Consider the following 20,801-nt stretch of genomic DNA (forward strand, 5'->3'; position numbering starts at 1 on the left):
GGTGTGTTCTCGCTACAATTGAATGTTCTCATACACTGATTTTGAAATGTCAGCAATCTTGGCTCTGCTGCCCTGCTCTTTGGAATCTGTCAGAAGCTCCAGTTTGCCTTGGCCCTGACTAATGAAGGTCAATTAAGGCAAAGCCAGCTAGGAAAGCCAGCCACACACCTACCTGCTAGATTTCGAGCAAGATCCAGAGTTTGCCTGAGAGAGATATGCCACAGAAGGAAGGAAGGAAACTACAACTCTTTTCTCTCTTCATTTTGGCCCAAACAAGAACAATTTCAAACCCAAGTGGAAAAATGGGCTGCCTAACTGGCTGGTGAGGAAGATGGATGAAAAAAAAAAAAAAGCTAAAAACTAATAGTAATTGTCCAGCACTCTGTACAGATGAGAACAAACCATTCTGGAATCTCTTAGCTCTTAGGAAAACTCTTTGGAAAAAGAAGAATATGACATACTAGCCACTGCTGAGCACAGAGAGTTTATGAGAATGTTTACATAATCTCTAGAGGATGGATCTCATCGTCATCTTCCAAACAATTCTGAGAGACGTCATTTGGAGATGGAACTGTGATTCCTGTGTTTGAGAAGCCTTACAATGGGAGAGTGCTTTAGCTGTTAGAGCTATGCACAAATGCCTGTGCATATGTTATTATTTTATGGGTAGGCAAAGAAAGCACAGGAACCATTTTGCCACATTTCTCCAGCAGTTTCTCGAGCCTGTTAGTAGCAGTAACATAGAAATCAAACAATAGCAGAATCAACTTTGGTGGCCATTTTGCCTGTTCCACAATGTTAGAGATGCAAAGAGACACAGTGTGATTGGACGCTGGATATGGGAGCAGGATAGTGACCATTATAATAATAAGGGAGAATTTGTGGAGAATATCCTGCAAAATTGTCCTTTTTTACAGTAAAATATTTGAATAGTGGGACACCTAATCCCTCACTAGCACACACAGCCTTCATGCTCCAATCTCAATCCAGTCCACACCATAACAGACTGGAGATTGTGTGCATGTCCACATCTGAGGAAAAAAGATTCTGATTGCTGTGGTGTTCAGATTGCTAACAAGCAGCATACATGGAAACTCCCAAAGGTGTCAGAAGTCAAGGATTCATTCTTAAATCATTTTTAAGGTATCTAAATCTTCTGTTCCTTATTTAGGAAGCCACTTAGGATCAGCTGAGTGGAGCAGCATAAAATCACTCATAACAAATAATAAACATGACACTCTATGGTTTGATAATGCATAGTCAGTGTTCTATACAATAAGAATGTACAAAGAAGCATCAATCAAATGATGCTTGAAAGATTCACCAAAATGACATTTACACTGCTTTCGCAGTTACGGTGATTATATAACATTGCAAGTTCACTTCCATTTATGGAGCACTGGGCTGAGTGATGTGATGTCAGCCGCGGCTGGCCAATGAAAGATACCAGCTCATTAAACTCCCTGCTTCTCAGATGGTGAAACTAAGACTGCCTTGGGCTTCCCTCACTTGCTCAGCCAGTCACAAGTGTTGGGCCTTTTCTTCTAGCCCAGGGGTCCCCAAACTCTTCAGCTCATTGACCCCTTCATGAAGTTTCAGATTGTTCATTGATCCCCAGGCATTTATTATATGAAAATATTGTAATAAATACTACTGTAACTAATAGTACTATGAATAATAACAACAACAATGATGGATAGTCGATATTGACCACTTTGGGAAACTCTGTTCTAGTGGGACAAAACATTTCTGTGCAGGTCCTAGCAACTCACCTGGGAATAGCAGGGTTCTCAGTGCTCTGTGTATGGGCTGAAGGCCACCCAGTCCAGTACTTCTCTTAATAATGGATGGGTACTTACATAGGCGCAAGCCTTAACATTTACTCTTAAGACTGAAGGCTACAAATGCCTATTGCATCTCACTGTGCCTGCCTGTTTTTGCTGCCTCTGCTAACTTACATATAGTTCATTGCCAGTCACCTATGAATGCCTCCCCCCCAGGAGAAATCAAGCTTGCCAATTAGCTATGCAAACTCTCCAGTAAATTAAGTAGCAGAAGCAGCAAAGCTACATCACACGGTAAGCTTTCCGGGCAACTGTGCCAACCCTCCTGGCATCCCAGAAAAGCTAGTGACCAGAGGCAGGAAGCATACCAGTTCACAAGGACAAATCAGTGATCATTCATCAGTGTCATGCCAAGCTTCGAAGTCCAGAAAAGCAAGTGGAAAAGAACTTTTAAAAACTTTTAAACAGCTTTGGGGTTAAGAGATTTGCTGCCCTAAGTCAGTGCAACTTAGGCTGTTTCCTGTGTTGCCCTCTACACAGCCTTTTTATTTCTGCCTTAGAAGAGGAGAAACTCTTGAAGACACCCAGCTGAAGCTAGACAGCAACGTCTTCTAAAGAATCTACCGTTCCTCCTATTTTCACCCCATGTAGCAGCTACAGGTATTTTGATACTTCCCCATTACCACTTTGAAGTAGCTCAAATCAGATTGATTTGCTCTCAGATCTTGAGTTGCAAATTCAAATGAAACTCCGCCGTCTTCCGATCTTTAATCTCCAAATCAAATCAGGGCTAATTTGTATAGTCGTCGTAGTGTAGATGATGTCAACTCTGTATCGGTAAGAACTAGCTACAAATCCCTGTGGAGAGGTTCACTGGATTCTTTTAAACAATCTGATATTACTCATCTTACAGTAACCCAGGTAAAATAAGATCATTTCAAGTATAGCACATCATCACATTATTAGGAAAAGAAATGTATATTTTTTCAAATTTGCAATTGGATGCCTAATTTTTATTCTTTGTAGACAATAGTTAATTCTTCATTTAAAACAAGCGTAACAATGACCTCCTATTTCAAACTCTGCCTGGAACGTTGATATAGAATCCAGTTTCAGCATTATTCCTCCACATAGGTAAATCAAGTGCAGGTGTGTTTTTAATATTGCACTTCCTCCTTTTTATCACCTAAGCAAGCTGCCAAAGTTCTTGAGGTTAGGGTTGCCCCATCTATTTCTTGCAAAGCAAACAGAAAAAAACTTAATTCAAAAGTAAATATTAAGACTGCTTTCCGTATCACTTCAGGTTTATGTTGATGAAGATTCTCAGTCCTCCAGGTGGAATTGTCTGGAGGTTGAGTCATGGCAACTGGACTTCTTTCCTTTTTGGTTAAAGACGTTTCGCTACTTGTCCAAGCAGCTTCTTCAGCTAAGTTCTGAACTTAGTGAAGGTAATGTTTCCTTTGAGTCAAGCTTGACTTTGGTAACCTCATGGACATATCTATGTAATTTTATTGGCAACATCATGGAAGTAGTTTGTTATTGCCTTCTGTTTGTTTGTTTTTCTTTGTTCCTTTAACTTCCCGAACTAGCTGATAGCCTTAGAGTTTTTTGGTGCTTTCTCATTGAGATATTAACTAGTTCTGACCTTATTTAGCTTGGCTGGGTACTAGCTACCTAACTGGGTTTGGAACTGAAAAGCCTAATATTCAGTTATTTCAGCTGATCACTGATGAATTTTGGATAAATGAAAAGGATTATTTAGCCTCAAAAAATTATGTTTGAGAAAATTAAAGGGATACCATTGTATTTTCCTATTGCAAAGCTTTAAGCTGAAGCTTTAAACTGAGAGTGTACAAAGTAAGTTGACACATTTTGTACAACAGCGTAAAAAGAAAAGCTTTGAGGGAAAGTACTCTTTCAGTTATAGTAACTGAATAACAATAATAGATACAGTGGTGTTATCTATGTTAGGGAACAACCAGTCTCATGATAATTTATCAAGACTGCTAACCAGCCATGTGATGTGTTGGCAAGACCATCAATTAGATGTAGTTTTCCCCCATTCCTTGCTTTTCCAAACAAAATTTAACAATTTGTTAAATAACACCCCTGAATGGATAATTTCTAACATTAATAACTGGTTGACCACATTGAAGAACATGCAAAAGTAGAAAGGGGTTACAAAAAGAAATCCTGAACAAAGAGGTTTTCCAGACACCCATTTTATCCTGGCATTAGCACGGTCTAAACCCCTGTTCTTCCAATATCACGATCTAGCAAATGACTTCAAATTTTTTGTGGCCCCAATGCCTTCTTTCATTGTCTATTCCAGGAAGTCCACTTGTCCTTGTCTGTAACCTTCCCCAAACATTCAAACATTTCAAAACATATTTTGTTTCTTTTGTTGTGAGCCTCTTATGATATGCTGTTAGGGCATTGCTGTTTCCTCATTCTTTGCTTTTCCTGGAGAACAGCTACCCAAAAGTTAACACCTTCCTCCAGCAGGTTATCTAGCTTTCAAAGGTTTAATTAAAGTAGAGAAAGAGATTGTTTGTTTATTGGCCAGTTGGTGGACAGAGGAGATGATCCATTTGTGGAGAATCCTCAGTTCTGATTTGTCCATGCCTCCTCAGGGCCTCCACTTATCATATCTGCTCTACAGGAAGAATAGCTGTCCTGATACAGTCAAATTTCTCTTCTGTAATTTGATTAACTAGCCCACAAAGAGCTTGTGTTGAGTTTACTGTAGACAAATACATGAATCATGTAAGGGGGAGGATAAGAAAGTGCTAGCAAGTCATATTATTTTTGTGAAGTGAAGCTGAAAGGGAGTTTTATCAGTTCAGACCTCTGTGCTTAGGGGAAGCAGAACCTGCAATGACAAATGCTGATTGGTTAGCATATTCAGGACTCATCCCAACATTCCTCCAAGATAGATGTCAGCCAAAGGGAAAAATGTCCCAGACAGAATCTAATTGAATTTAACACTCGTATTTTAAAAGTTTGGGGATGAGTTGTTCATCTGGAGAATCTCCCACTCTCTGTCTCCCACTCCTCTGTCGTACCATACGACAACAAAAGTATTAAACAGTGCTCTCCTGAATGTTTGTTCCATTTTGAAGTTGCTCCATTTTGCGAAGGGGGTGCTAAGTGGAGAGATCTGGAAAGGAGCTGGCCTTGGAAGACAGACATGTCACCTTACCTTGTTGGTGGGGGGAGGGGGAGTCTTCTGAGTAGGCCTGTATGTGGTCGCAGCAGTGCAAAGGCTCAAAACCTTCGTCTTCTGTCTCCTTTCAGGGATCAGGTGGCCATGCAACACTGCTGCTGCTAGATGTTCTTTTAAGTAAAGAAGAGAGAATAGATCAGCCAACCACTGAAGATAAGTGATATTTACTACCTCCTCCCACCCCCAAGCATTTCTCATGGAATTTGGTTATTTCTTATGAAAAGAAGAAGTTTTAACTCACTACAAACTCCAGGTTGGTGCAGCATTAATATCAAGGCATGTCTTTTGCTTCTTTCTAAGGTTTCCACAATAGGAACCTTAGAGGATGGAATGGTACCTTATTAATGCAGAAGATAAAAATGACTGACTTTATACTGAAATGCATCTGCCTAGACAGGTTCTTTTGACAGATGGCTCTGTGACTCCTGAACTCCACTTAGAGATACTATATTAATTGCAGTTTTGTTTTGTTTCTTTGTGAAGCACCCTAAAACATAATAAAAATTCAGAAAAAATAGAAAAGAAATAAAAGTTAATAAAAAACCTGACGTGCATCATTCTGTGCCATTGCAATTAAATGTCTTTCTCCTGAGGATGCCAGGTGAATAGCATATATATGTAAAGCAATAAATGGATAAATAGACTTGCTCCTCAGCCCACAGAGATCAATAATAATATTTTCATTGACTTCAATTATCATAAATAACCCTCATCTTCTTTTGACAAACCAAAAGATTAGTATGCAGTTTTGGTTGCATTTGTTTTTCTTCAGTGACTTTACTTGGCTGATTTACTTAAAAAGCTGTACAATTCCCATTCTCTTCCTCTTAGGACTTTTTCCACATTGTGATATCCTGCCTTCAGAGAATCTTCAGTGTATGCCTTCCATTTCATTTTGATGAAAAAAGTTATCAAGTTTTGAAGTGGTGGGGAGGAGGAAGAGAAGAGAAACAACTCATGCGGAGAAAAGGAAGTATGTTTAAAACATTAGAACATAAGAGGTTTCTTAGCTCAGCTTAGAGATCCATCTGTTGCATTCTCCTGTTTCCTTGTATGGCTGGACTCTACTGAGTTCTCCCCTTTCTCCTCTACTTGTTGGGTTTATTGCTGCTGTGGCAGGCGTGTGCTGTCAGGGCATTCCTGACACCATGAAATCCTCTGATTCCTACTTGTTGATGCCTCAGTGCTGGATAAAGAACTGGGTTCTAGAAAAGGACCAGGGGCTCCAGAGGATTCAATGGTGCTAGGACTGGCTTGGCTTATTACTTAATGTTACATGCCCCAAAAACTGCAGACTAGGCAGATGTAAATGAAATATGCATATGCTAGATTTACATATGCAGATTTTGAAACAATTTCTAGTAATTTAAGTTGACATGCAATCAACTTTAGTTGGGGAAAGCTGATGGGATAAGTACCTCACCATTTATGGGCTACTCTTTCTTCTTACAATTGTTGATCTTTAAATGGGAGAGGCCTCCAAATAGGGAACTGTCCTCTGTAAATGAGAGCATATGGGCACTCTGGAGAGACAATTAGACTCATTGGCTTTTTAATCATTTATTTATTCAAAAAGGTACAGACTCAAGCTGAGCTTGATTTCTGGTGACTTTGTGAACATATCCAGTTAGTTTTCTTGCAAGACATACCAAATTGGGGTGCTATCACTTTTTTTTCCAACTTCCCAAGCTGTTTTTTTTTTTTTTTAATTTCTTAGAGGTTTGTCATCCAAGTACTAACCAGGTCCAATGCTATTTAGCTTCCAAGCTCAGAGTCAGCTATATGCTGCTACCTCTTGAGACTTTATTCAGTCTCTTCAGTATTTGACATGTATGTGTACCTGCATAAAATTAAACGAAGCCAAATTGAACTTTATAGATTGAACTATATTTAGAAAATTCAGAACAAAACAGTCTATCTTCTAAATATAATTCAAAATGGACAGGCATATATTTAGAAATAATTATAAAGCTGTGATTAAAGCTTGTTTGAATCACAGTGTTTAAATATCTGTACAATGCTTTCAATTATTTCTATTCAGGTGGATTTTGTTGGTTACACAAGTCCCCCTCCCATCCTGCTTTTCCATTAACCTGAAAGTCAGAATGTTCTACAGCTGTAGCTATAGCTAACCCTGGCATGTTGTCAGAGAAGAAAGGGGAGCAGGAGAAAAACCCAGGCAGATCCAACACTGAGGAATCAGATCCTAACATCAAGTGATGAGGCTAAATAGGATCTTCCTGATCCTGACACCTTCTCCAAACACCATCTCTACCTTCTGGCCCTCCATCCTAAAACAGCAGCATTCATGAAGACTGGGAAGCCTTGAGATTTGAATAATTTCCATGATTGCTCAGTCTTATGTATCCTATGCCTGGAGGTCACCTGCTTTCCACCTTCTTCAGTTGCTGATAAGAAACTTTGGCTTATCTTGGACAGGAAAGGGGCTATGGCTCTGCTTTCTAATTTTTCCAATTTTAACCAATTCTCAACCAATTTATGATCTTGGACTATTAATGACTTTGATACACATCTCTGTGGGCCAGAACAAGTTAGGGGAAAGTTTCAATTTTGGTTTAAGTTAATTGATTTTCAGTCTTTTTCTCCTACAATACATGTTTCTACATTGGTTTCTGTTTCAGATTAAAAATACATGCCAAAAACGTGTAGATTCATGTGCACTCCTCCTACTATAGACACTTTGGAACAATTTTCACTAACAGACATACTTCGTATGCATTTTAAAGTTGTGAACTGCATTGCAATGGGCTTGAGCATGCAGTAGCATATTGAAGGAGTGGAAAAGTTAGATTTGGCTCCATAGATTGACCTCTGAAGGCTAGATGATGTCAGGGAGTAGAGCCCCAAAGAAAGGAAGCCATGGTCCCTGAGGCAGTGCTCAGTTCCTAGGACAATTTTGGATGATCAGCCCCTGCCTTCTCCATTAAGAGTCCCATCTAGTGCTTAGAAAGGCTCCCTAATTGGAACCAAGCTGATTGCTCAGAAAGGTTCTCTTTCTGACCTCATCATTGATCAGCAGTTGATTGGAGCTGCTGAGTTGAAGAAGGCTCCTTTTTTTTTCCCCATCTGAGTGTAGAGAAAGAGAAAGGAGATGATAGGGTGAAGCAGCATCCTGAGGCCATAGCCTGGCATATACATCTGGGAAGTGCACCTTTTTCTCCCATGTTTGCAACAGTTCCATCACATTTGACAGAGAGAAGGCAAGGCAAAGCAGCTGCCTTTCCTAAGCCTCTGTTTGTCCTGTTGGTTTCTTCATTCAGAATCTGTTGTGTTTCCTATTTTGAAAGTTTTTAAAAATGAAATTATGTGAGGGAAATAAAGTATGCTAGCTCCAGATCTAGTGAACTTCTTTCTCTGCACAGTGATAGAATGGAACAGCTTTGAATCTTGTGGGTAGATAACCACTCCCAATGTTCCTCTTTTCCACCCCAATATCAGAGTTTTAATAGCAGAGGAATACCAGCCATAGATATTTTAAGTCATCCAGAGGAGTTCTGTGAGGTTGACTTATCTTCTTCCAAGGTCATCACTGGAGGTCTGAAAAATCCTATGGAATATGCCCTCCCAAGACCATTGCATTGCATTTTTTCCCATAATAAACTATGTCTTAGAATGAGTAAAATGCTCTTTTCTTTTGATCTCTTTCTCATTGGCACTCTTTTTCATGATGTTTTCTCTGAATAAATCTGGGTTTTTGGGGTCTCTCTATATGGATTACCATAATAAGTTGTTCTTGATAAAAAATAACATTTTCAGCATATTGCCTCTTCCTGGAGCAGGCCTTGCTAACTAGCAGCTATGATATATGTGGGTCTAATTACCCACAGATTGCTCTATGTTTATTGCTAGCTGCTTCCCCCTCCCTCCCGGCCTAAGCATCCTGGGCAAAATGCCTTCTTCAGTCAAAGTCATCAACTTTTCATGGATTTCCTCTATCAGTTGTAGAAGGAAGAATGTGCATTATGCACAGTTTTGGCTGAAAAGCTGTAGGCAGCAAGGATTGCATTGTTGCTCTATTAGCTGGTTGCTTCCTTTTCTTATATAACAAGAGTCTTTATTAAATCATTCCTCTGTAACTGTATTGTGGCTTAATATCCCCAATTTGTAATATTTTAAGAATTGCATCTGCCCTCAGGGACCTTCATGAAAATTATATAAATGGGGACATTTCCCCCCCCTCCACTCTTGAGCAAATATGCATTTTCTATTTTACTCGCACCTCAAAAGCCCTTTTATTTGCCTCTCTGATTTCCATTCTCCCACCTACTATCTCCAAATATATACCAAATATTCTAAAAAAACATTATGTTATGTTGGATTGAATAACAAGACACTAAAAAATGGAATCTTGGTGACAGTTGTGTTTTGTAAAACATTCTGAGCTGTGCTTTCAAGGTTTACGATATTTTTAGAGCCTTTCAACTGATTTATTGAGCCAAATTCAATTTGAGAGTCATTACTTTTGACAAAACTACAATTTTTGCTATAACTTATCTTTTCCTCTTTGAGACTGAAGTCTCAGTCCTTCACAGAGCTAGATCATCCAAAGACTTCAATGGTGGTTTTATCTGCACTGGCTTACTGGTTGGTTTATTAGATAAATTCACTTTATGTTCTACAGGACCGGTTGTACAGTAATAATGTGATCTGCTGTACTGAGGAGACAGATATAAATCTTCTTCGGGCATTTGTAAAAAGAATGCATGTAGGGTGGTGAAGATGTAAGCTATATCATCCTCAATTTCCCTCTGTTGACTGATGGGATGTAACTTTATTTGGCAAGCACTGTTGGAACTTAGGGTGTATTTGGTTGGCCAAGCATTGTTGGAACTCACCATGAAACTGGGAACTCGCCCTAATCAGGTTCTTGATCCCATGGGAGGTTGTAATTACCTTCAGCTTACCAACTGCCACTCCTCTTTGGAAGAGTCCTTTTCTGAAGAACAGCAGGAATTGCAGGTCCCTACCCAGGAAGACCCTGCAGGCTTACACCTCTTTGAAGATGAGCTATGCAGTAACGTGGAAAACACAACAGATGAAAATGAGTTTGCAAAGCCACTCCAGGCCCTAAAGAGAGACAGTTCTTAGAGGAACAGGATTCCTGCCTACTTGCCATACAGGCTGTAGAAAGTAAGGAAGATGATCTTGACAGAGATAGACAAGAACCTAGGCAAAAGGGGCTGAAGCAATTTTTAAGTCCAGAACTACAAGATAACATTCAGAAGTGACTTAGGCAGATGCCTTCCTAATTCACTGAAGTGTAAGGAGGAGGAGGAGGTACAGCACAATCAGACTTGCAAGGTTCTGCTATTATAGTCTAAAAAAAAAGTAGTTTTAACCTTCCTGTGAAGTTGTTTTCCTGCCCTGGTTTAATTAGTAGGGCTGACATAGGCTTTACAAAGGTGCTTTGTAGTCTTGTAATGACAGTCTTGTCCGAAGGGGTCATGTTTCGCAACTCAATCAAGAAGCACAACCCTTGGAATGCTTTTTTTTTTTTTTTGGCCACAAAAACTAAAACACTAGGCTGCATTGTCCAAAATATGCCTTATCTGCAATACTGAAATAAGCTTTTGTTATGGATTCCCAGCTTAGGACTATCTTGGGATACTCCCTTGCTCTGTTCCTGTTTGGACTTAACAAATTGGACTTTGAGGTTTTCCTGTTCCTGTGAGGCTGTCAGGACCTCCCTTTTCAGATTGCTCCCTATAAATGGTTTACTGCTGGCTCAGGCAGTACATATGACAATTAAACCCTCCCAGTAGATCTTCCCTCATCAGCCTGGGGAGATTGCAGTGGAAAAAGCAGGGGCAGTGCTGCATCTTCATTACCCATTGTGCATCCTTTTTTATGAGCAGGATGAAGAAAGTATAAAGACAAGCCCATTTTTAAATAATTTTACAAAGTGACTTATACTCTCATGTCTATTTAATTCCGCATTGTCAACACTGATTGGAAGCAGCTCTCCCAAGATTTCAAGGACAAATTTTTCCAACCCTGTTGGGAGATACCAGGATAGTTGATACCTTTTCTGTGGAAAACACAGGCTGCATCACCAAGCTATATCTTTCCCCTGATGTTAGCCCTTCGAGGTGACCAGATTAGGAAACCCTAGTTATGAATGCTAATACTGCTTTTATTAGAAGGTTACATTAACAGAATCTTGTTAGTCTGAATGTGTTTCCTCTCCCCCTCCCCGCCCCCTTTAGCTCTGTGAGAACTAGGGGCAGATGCTTTCTAAGGTTACAATTTTGGCCTGGGCTCAGATTTCTTTTATCTGACCATTGTCTTGGTAGCAGCTCCTCCTTCTGTTCCTCAAGGTTATTCCTTCTTTCCATTACATCTAGTTGCCTCTAGAGCAGGGTTCTTCAAATGCTTTTGCCTGAAACTACCGTTCCGTGAGAAGTTGATGGGTTTCTGTGAGAGACTAAGGGCAAAAAAAAAAAAAATTAACTTGGATGCAGCCAGAGGCGCACATAGCAATTTTTTAAAGGTACAGTGGAAAGAGTGGAACTTCTGCAAACAAAACAGAACAAAAAACAAAACCCTCACAGTGACTATTTTGAAGATCAGGAGTTCCAGGATTTGTTTTTTGTTTTGGTTTTTTTGATTAACAGATTCTACAGTCTGAAAAAGATTTCAAACCCGCACTGTGGAGCATATTCAATTAGGAAGCGACCCACCAAGGCAATTAGATTGATCCCTAGTTAAGTGTGGGTGGGATTGAGTAGTAGGTGGTGACTGGAGACCTCCCTTTCCAAAGACTCTCCCTGCTTGACCTCATTGCTGCCATTTCGGCACCAGGCAAAATATCTCTAGACTTTGAAAAGGGGGGTGGGGGAAAGGACTTTTAACATGCTAAACTGCTGGTCATTTAGTATCTTGTTTTCTCAATTTTTATTGTAACTTCATTATATCTTCTTTCTGTTTTGTTTTTATGTTGGGAATGTACATTTCCGCTGCAGGATATAATTTATGTAAACTAGCAAACCAATAATACCTAATTGATTTCAGCAGGTGAGATTAATATTTGCATAATTCTCCTTTTACAATCAGTAAGACAGAAAATTTTGGCTGGAATATTATAATACTGTAATATTATGTGCTGTAGAAGCAACAGGCAACCCAGAGAACAATTATTTGGGTTAAATATTCTGAGTTCTGCCCTGAAAATTCTCGTGAGGTTCTAAAAATTACCTTCTTCTTTATAGCCTGTTAGATAGTTGGAATCATCATGGATGTTTACCATATGGTGGTGACTCAGAAACAAACTTTTTCTATCATTGCTTCATCAACTGGAACATGTTTAGCTCATATGTGCCATGTTTTCAATTGTTTTAATATACCGATCACTATTCTTTGATGCTGGCTTTAATATGCATCTGTTCTTTATAGAATTTGTTTGTGTAGAGACATGCATAACAATGCGATGTTAGTCGAATTAAGAAGTTAATGGAACTAAAATTGTTTGGATCTGGGCCTATATTGTCCCCAGCATGACTGCTTTTGATTTTGCACTGAAATATGCTTCAGTTCATTATTAAATAATAACTGTAAGTTGTTTACAATGATTCTGGCTGAGAGGTTGAAAATAATTTTGCAAGAATTTATTCATGAAGATCAATGTGGGTTTTTACCTAAAAGATAGTTAAGGGATAATATTAGAAATGCATTGGACATTTTGGAATATTTGGAGCAACATATGAAAAACAAGCTGCATCGATTTTCTTAGATGCAGAGAAGGCCTTTGACAATTTGAACTGGGCTTTCCTGTTTAAAAAATTGGAAGATACGAACTTTGGAGAGAATTTTATTAAATGGGTAAGATTGATTTACACCTCACAGAAAGCACAAATAATTGTTAATGGAGAATTAACAAAACCCTGTGAAATACAAAAAGGCACAAGACAAGATGCCCATTGTCTCCACTCCTGTTTATTTTAATTCTTGAAATATTGAACAGCGATATCAGACAAGATGAGAGAATTGTGGGAGCAAAGATCAAAAAACTTTAATGTTTAATGTTAAGAGCATTTGCTGATGATTTGGTGTTAGTTTTGCAGGATCTGTTAAAGGGAATAGAAATATTAATGGGAAAATTAAAAGAATTTGGTATGCTAGCTGGTTTTAAGATTAATAATCAGGAGACAAAGATGTTAACAAAAATATGAAAATAGAGGATCAGACAGAACTGATGAAGAAAACTGGTTTTAAGATTGAGAAAGTAAAATATTTGGGTAGCACTATAACAAATACAAATTGTATGTTATTTCAAAATAATTATGTTAAGATACGGAATGAAATTAAAAGGGACATGCTAAGATGGGAGAAACTACAACTGTCATTGTTGGGGAGAATTTTTGTGATAAAGTTGAATGTTGTGAGATACTAGAATTTTATCAAGGGGAATATAAAATGAAATTAAGAGAACAACTGATGACAGAGGGACATACGTAGTTGTCAATGGTTTTCTTACTTACAATTATCAGAAAGATTTAAAGTAGACAAAAGAATTCATGGTATTGAACTAAGACAGAATTTGAAATGGAATTGTGTAGAAATGATGAACATTTAATTGCTAAAATGTACAAACTTTTATTGAAATTTGAAACGGAAGAAGAACAGGTCAAAGAATATATGGTAAAGTGAGCTAAAAACTTTGGTTATAATATACAAATGGAACAATGGGAAAATACTGGTTAAAAGTATTGAAATTTACATTACGCTATAATCTTGAGAATTTCTATAAAATGATGCACCATTGGCTTATGACACCAGAAAAATTATCCAGACTGTATAAAGGTACTTCAAATTTATGTTGAAAATGTGAACAACAAGAAGGGTCACTTTATCATGGTTGGTGGACATGTAAAAAAGCTAGTAAATTTTGGGCTCAAATTGTCAGGCCTAGCCCAAGGAACTCCAAGAGACCATGTAAATTCAGTCCAGCAGTGTTTATTAGCTACAACCTCTAGCAAGAATCTTCCCAGACTGAAACCCCAGCTCCCAAGTAATGCCAGCCACAACATGGTGAATTCCTCAGGGAGGTGCCAGTCTCATCCTCTTATCTTTCCCTCATGCCTCAGGAGATGAAAGAAAATGTTTTTCTCCCTGAGTCTGGCCTTCATAATTCCACTCCATCACACAAATACAGTGATTCAGAGGATTTTAAATATGAACGTTCAGTTGAAACCAGAACTTTTCCTCCTGGGACTGATTGATAAATGGTTAGAAAAGAGCCATGGAACACTGTTTTTATATACATGATAACTGCAGTGAGATTATTGTTTGCAAAAAGGTGGAAAGATCTGGCAATACATGCAATGGAGGAATGGTTGGTGAAGATGATGGAACTTGCTGAAATGGCTAAATTGACTTATTTGATTAGGGAAAAGATAATATCTACATTTATTGGTGACTGGAAACCTCTTATGGACTTTTTGTGTAAAAAAGAAAAAAAATGAACTTATAATTTATGGTTTTGATGATTAGATAGGATAGATTACAGAAAGAAGAGAGGTGTGATATAACTTTAGAGAGAGAGGTTAAAATATAATTGTACTTATGACTGCTGTGAAAAAGATCAGAAGACAGTTCTTTATGTCTCCCCCCCCTTTTTCGTTTTACTTTTGTTCTACTTTCTTATTTTCATACTTTAAGCTTTTACTTTTGTTTCTTCCTTTCTTTCTTGTTCTATTTTAGTTTGTATTAGTTCTTATTGTCGTTGTTAAAACTTAAAATTATATTAAAAAATGAAATAATTCAGTGACTGATACTACAGGAAGGCACATTCTGCTATTTCTGTGTATGTACATAGTATGAAAATGTACATTCCGCTTGCATTTTGAATTTTGTATTTCAAACACAGAAGCCAAAGGAGGCATTTGATATGGGGCACACAGTTGACTGAACAAAAATTGGGATATGACTTGAGTAGGACTATTGAGGCTGCTGTCCCATTCATCTTCTTCACCCACTGCATATATGATAATTATCCAGGCTGAAATAATAAAACGATTAGTGTTATTTATTTATTATTGATTTTACTGAATTAATACCCCATTTTTATATAAAACATCAAGGTGCTTACAACAATTAAAACTATATAAAACAGAACAGTAAACTGAATGCAATTAAAATCAGTAATTAGTAAAATAATTTAAAACAATTAACATTGAATAGTTGCTAAAAATAATGAAGAACCCTGATCCTTGAGTAGAGCCCTGCACTGAAATGGCTGTTAGATATTGGGCTGGCAGCACTGAATAATCACATAAGAAACTAACATAGGAAGCTTATCCTTGGTTTGTGACAACACATCTATGGAATCCTACTGAGCCAATTTATCACACTAAGAAGCAAATACTGGGCTGATGTCAATGGAGATCTTGAATGACAGCGTTACGGCATTAGAATGAAAGATGTGATGATAATACATGTCTGTCAAGAACTGCTTATAAAAAGAAATGAAACAAAACCAGTGTGATGCGGAGGCGAGACTATTTGAGTTCAGTCTGGTTAGGCTTTATCTGAATTTTATTTATTTTGGAAATACTGAGAACCACATTATATGCCATAGCAAGAATAAAAACACAGTTCTGCTGGAATCTGTGGAGCTTTGTGACAGGAAGCAAAGGACATGTTACATTTGAAGAGAGTCTCACTTTCTCAGTTCCAGCGTGGCTGCTATGAGAGTCTGGCTGGGCTGACATGGGTAAGATGAAATGGTAATTTGCACTGCTGCAAACTGTTATGTGAGATCATCTTGGTTTTTGATATTTCTTTCAACCTATATTTGGGCTTCGTGCGGAATAAGAGTTCCAGGATCTCACCACACCAAATGTCATTTTTGCTCCCCAAATCCCCAGAAACAGCATTGTTAATTGAGGTGGACTGTAGAGACACACCTCTGCCCAATTTATTGAACCAGCAGGGAAATGATGGCTCAGAGCTATAGCAGCCTAACTTCTGTGGGGAAAGGGAAGAGTCAGAAGCGAGAAGAGATGCACAAGTTCTCACCATTGGGAAAACAGCCTACCTCCAAGCTCCACAGAGCTCCAGTCTTGCTCCTGAAAAAAACATTCAGTGTATTTCCTGTTGAACCGTAGCTTCTCTGGAAATACCTCAGCATGGGAGCAAGCCCAAGCATGTTGAGGTTTCTTCAGTCTGGCTCATGGGAGCAAACTGCAGTTTGGTGGCTAGCTGAGCAGGTTGTCCTGCAACAGAGCATCCTGGTGATTATTTTGTAATCATCATCATCCTCACCATCTCAAATAAAGACATGATTTTGTTTTGTCAGGTGCATGTGCTGGCTGTGTTAATGAGATCTACAGTGATTATTTTTGCCATGGTCTGCTCCAGGCTGAGACTTTCTGGGAGTGGCTTTTAAGTGCTCCCAGCCAAGCCCAGATGTGACAGCTACATCGCCATTGGTTAGTAGCAGTTGTGTTTCTGCAAACTTTGTTTGCTACCATGAGGCCTTTTTCCTCAGTGTCTTGTCAGAAAGTAGAATTAAGCCCTTATGTGAAGCCCAATGGCAAATATTCATTTGGAACGTCCAGAGCGTCTGTCATTGTATTTTAATGCAACACACCTTTCATCTTTCCTTTTATTCAGGGATTTTCATTTAATATATTATTAATCCTTTGAACGATATTCCCCTTTTCTTCCCCAATACATAGTGAAACAGAGATCAAAAGGGGAAAAAAATAGGGCCATAAAAGGAAGTTTTCAGACTTAAAGATGGGCCACTGTTGTAGAGAAAGCAAGATGATCAATCCTTGGGGAGTATTTGACAACCGTTTGGAATAAGATGCACATTTGCTTCCTCGGCTTCCACTGCCAACCTATTTTGTGGCAGAATGGCACTGCCAGTCAGTCACACAAAAGCTTATTGGCAATGGCTGTGGCTGAACGCTCAACATTCTCTGCATGTATGCGCTGTAACACAAGCTGCTATGAAAAATATTCCTCCAGAAGCACGAAGCCCCACGTCTGGACATTTTCTGCAGGGATTTGATGAAGATTAAGTAGAGAGCAATTCCAACGAGATGATGAACTGTAGAAGAGGCAATTAAATGTTCCACTGATTATGGTTAATGGGGCTAATTAGAGGATGTATTTTGAAATCGAAATGTCCATGACAGAGAGGGAAGGAGAAGAACAGAGGAAATACGGAGAGTAAATAAAGTGTCAGTTGTTCAAGGCCTTTTCATCTCCTCCATCCTCTGTTTGTCACACTTCATCCTGTTTTATACAAGGCCAAAATTCTTTCTTGTCACAACTTTGCTACTCTTTCCATCCCTTCGATGCTTAAAACTGTTTCTATATAATTGTTAGGCCAAAGGGCTTTCAGTCAGTCCCAGCTTTCCAGTCTAATCACTGGCACTAGATTCTTTTGTGGATATTGTGTGCCTGTGTGAGGGAAGAAGATGTACACACGATTAGAGCTGTTGGTGGAAAGATGAGTCAGAAATGCAAAAATAAACAAATACATTTTCATATGCCTATAATTTTGTAATTATTTTATCACCCTGTGCTCCTGCAGAATGGATGAATTGTAGAGAAAAGAAAAAAAGAATGCCAAGAAATGGGAAGATAGATTTCTAATTCTGGACCTTAAAGAGGAAGAACTGGGGAGAGCCAAGAGGGGAAATGTCTCAATTTCAATTTTATTTGGGAGGTGGGAAAACCCTCCACGCTAGTTTTTTTTTAAAAGGATTTTTGTACACATTTCTTTGAGTATACAAATGTGTATATAATTTTGCCCAGTGGCATATTTTTGCCAGTTACTGCCCAGTTATTTTGCCCACTTACATACTTTGCTACTTACACTTAATTTCCCTAACAATATCCATTTTGACAGATTGCAATAGCATACAAACTTCTCTTTGCCTATTGGCAGCATGATACAATTTTTTTTTTTAACTAATTCAGGGGTACTTTGACTGCATGGGATCATTACACTGGTTCATATTTTAATATATTTTATTTGTCCAAAAGAAAGATGATCCTGAATTTAAGATACCCCCTCCAAATGAAAAGTAAACAGAAAAAAATTATGAGTAAAAACTTCTATATGCATAGCTTCCCTTATCTTGCCAACCCAGAGCTGCCAACTCTAGGTGAAACCAATCCTAGTGATTCCCTGAAATCACCCAACAAATATGTGCATGTGGTACACTTGCATATGTATGGGGGGTACATGCACGTGCTAGAAGTTTCACTCACACTCCACTGGCCAGGACAGTGCAAGGAGCACACACATAAAATAAGGCCCTTGATTTTATAAAATTAATTGATCCTCACTTCTCACATATATGACCTATTATTGCACATTGAAACATACACATAAAATCTCTCTAGCAGAAAAAGAAAGGAGGAGAAAAAAAAACAAGATGGGGAGGAGTATTATTAGGTGTATTACTCTCTCTTTCAGTCTTACGTAGAGCCATTAGTCCACGTTGTAAACTTTCTGCATCTATTTGCATTTTTAAGTACATAAATGCATGTTTTTAAATATAATTTTCCTGAGCAATCATATTTACTATATCTCTTCTAGTTCATGAAATTTTGTATGCAGCTCTCCTAATCATATACAGTACTGTGCAAAAGTTTTGGGCAGATGTGAAAAAAGGCTGTAAAGTAAGAATGCTTTCAAAAATATATATTGTAATTGTTTATGTTTATCAATTTACAAAATGCAAAGTGAGCAAACAGAAGAAAAACCCAAATGAGATCAATATTTGGTGTGACCACCCTTTGCCTTCAAAACAGCATAAATTCTTCTAGGTACACTTGCACACAGTTTTTGAAGGAACTCAGCAGGTAGGTTGTGCCAAACATCTTGGAGACCTAACCACAGATCTCCTATGGATGTAGGCTGCCTCAAATCCTTCTGTCTTGTGAGAGGAAAAAAACCTGATTTATTAATACTTAAGGCCTTTGTTAATTGTAATATACAAATAAAACAAGCTTATAGAGCAATAAAGTAAATAAAATTACAGAGCAATAAATAAAATTGCTATGTGGACTAAAGTTTTCAGTCATGGGCAGGAAGCTGGAAAATAGAGTGCTGATAGGAGTATGACATGAGCAATGGAACAGGGAAGTATGGTAAAATTAGCACCAAGGACATTATGAATCAGTTGCTAATCCTGGGAGTCATGTCTGTGGTTTGCGGTTTTTGAGGATAAAAAGGATTGCAACAAGGGGGTTGGGGCCACTTGGCCAAGCTGTCTTACTTGACAGCTTGCTCATGCTGGTCCTCATTGCAATGTGAATCTAAGTGACTACCTTGTATGCTATTGGTTGAATTTTATTTGCTTATTGAACTAACATTTAATAAAGCTTTTAGAACTTTGAAGTGACTTATGTTCTGGTGTGTCTGTCTCCCGTGTTTAACGAGGTTTTTCCCCTGACAGTCTCTTCATGTAATCCCAGACAGACTCCATGAAGTTGAGATCAGGGCTCTGTGTGGGCCAAACCATCACTTCCAGGACTCTTTGTTCTTCTTTATGCTGAAGATAGTTCTTAATGACATTGGCTGTATGTTTGGGGTGGTTGTGCTGCTGCAGAATAAATTTGGGGCCAATCACACGCCTCCATGATGGTATGGCATGATGGATAAGGATCTGCCTGTATTTCTCAGCATTGAGGTCACCATTGATCCTGACCAAATCTCCAACTCCATTTGCAGAAATGCAGCCTCAAACTTGCAAGGAACCTGGCTTCCCTGTTGCCTGCAGACACTCATTATTGTACCACTCTCTAATCCTTCTGCAAACAAACTGCCTCCTGCTACAGCCAAATATTTCAAATTTTACTCATCAGTCCAGAGCACCTGCTGCCATCTTTCTGCACCCCAGTTCCTATGTTTTCATGCATAGTTGAGTCACTTAGCTTTGTTTCCACGTCAGAGGTATGGCTTTTTGGCCACAATTCTTCCATGAAGACCACTTCTGGCCAGACTTCTCCAGACAGTAGATGGGTGTACCTGGGTCCCAGTAGTTTCCACCAGTTTTGTGCTGATGGCACTGCTGGACATCTTTCAGTGTCAAAGGGAAGCAAGCATGATGTGTCTTCCATCTGCTGCATTAAGTTTCCTTGGCTGACCACTGCACCTACATTCCTCAACATTGCCCATTTCTTTGTGCTTCTTCAAAAGATCTTGAACAGCACATCTTGAAACCCCAGTCTGCTTTGACATTTTTGCCTGGGAGAGACCTTGCTGTTACAGTATAACTACCTTGTGTCTTGTTGCTGTGCTCAGTCTTGCCATGGTGTATAACCGGTGACATGAAACTGTCTTCCACAACCTCACCTTAGTAGCAGAGTTTGGCTGTTCCTCACCCAGTTTTAAGCCTCCTACACAGCTGTTTCTGTTTCAGTTAATGACTGTGTTTCAACCTACATATGAAATTGATGATCATTAGCACCTGCTTGGTATAATTGGTTAATTGTTACACCTGGCTCTAATCCTACAAGATCCCTGACTTTGTGCAAGTGTACGAAGTGTGCAAGTGTAAGAATTGATGCTGGTTTGAAGCCAAAGGGTGGTCACACCAAATATTGATTTGATTCAGGTTTTTCTTCTGTTCTCTCACTTTGCATTTTGTAAACTGATAGATATAAACAATTACAATATATATTTTTGAAAGCATCCTTACTTTACAGCATTTTTTTCACACCTGCCTAAAACTTTTGCACAGTACCATATATCACTGTTTGCAATATGTAAATAATTTTCAAGGCAAGAAATTGGATTCTCGTCC

At 38.6% G+C, this 20,801-nt stretch overlaps 1 long non-coding RNA gene across 4 annotated transcripts in view; it reads left to right on the forward strand.

Annotated features, from left to right (window-relative positions):
• LOC112540184 (uncharacterized) overlaps positions 1–20,801 on the forward strand; it is a 41,050-nt gene that overhangs the window by 7,772 nt on the left and 12,477 nt on the right. For 2 of the 4 annotated variants that reach the window (XR_015795256.1, XR_015795257.1), the window contains exons 3-6: positions 2,345–2,444; positions 3,088–3,232; positions 5,082–5,263; positions 5,842–5,983. This is a non-coding gene — a long non-coding RNA (uncharacterized LOC112540184). Of the gene's footprint in view, positions 1–2,344; positions 2,445–3,087; positions 3,233–5,081; positions 5,264–5,841; positions 10,402–20,801 lie in introns of those variants that run through there. The other 2 variants (XR_003084250.2, XR_015795258.1) reach the window with 2 other exon arrangements.

This window comes from Python bivittatus, unplaced genomic scaffold, assembly GCF_059951505.1.
Source record: "Python bivittatus isolate LINGU-HERP-01145 unplaced genomic scaffold, Pbiv_v1 ctg000020_np1212, whole genome shotgun sequence".
Classification (NCBI taxonomy): domain Eukaryota; kingdom Metazoa; phylum Chordata; class Lepidosauria; order Squamata; family Pythonidae; genus Python; species Python bivittatus.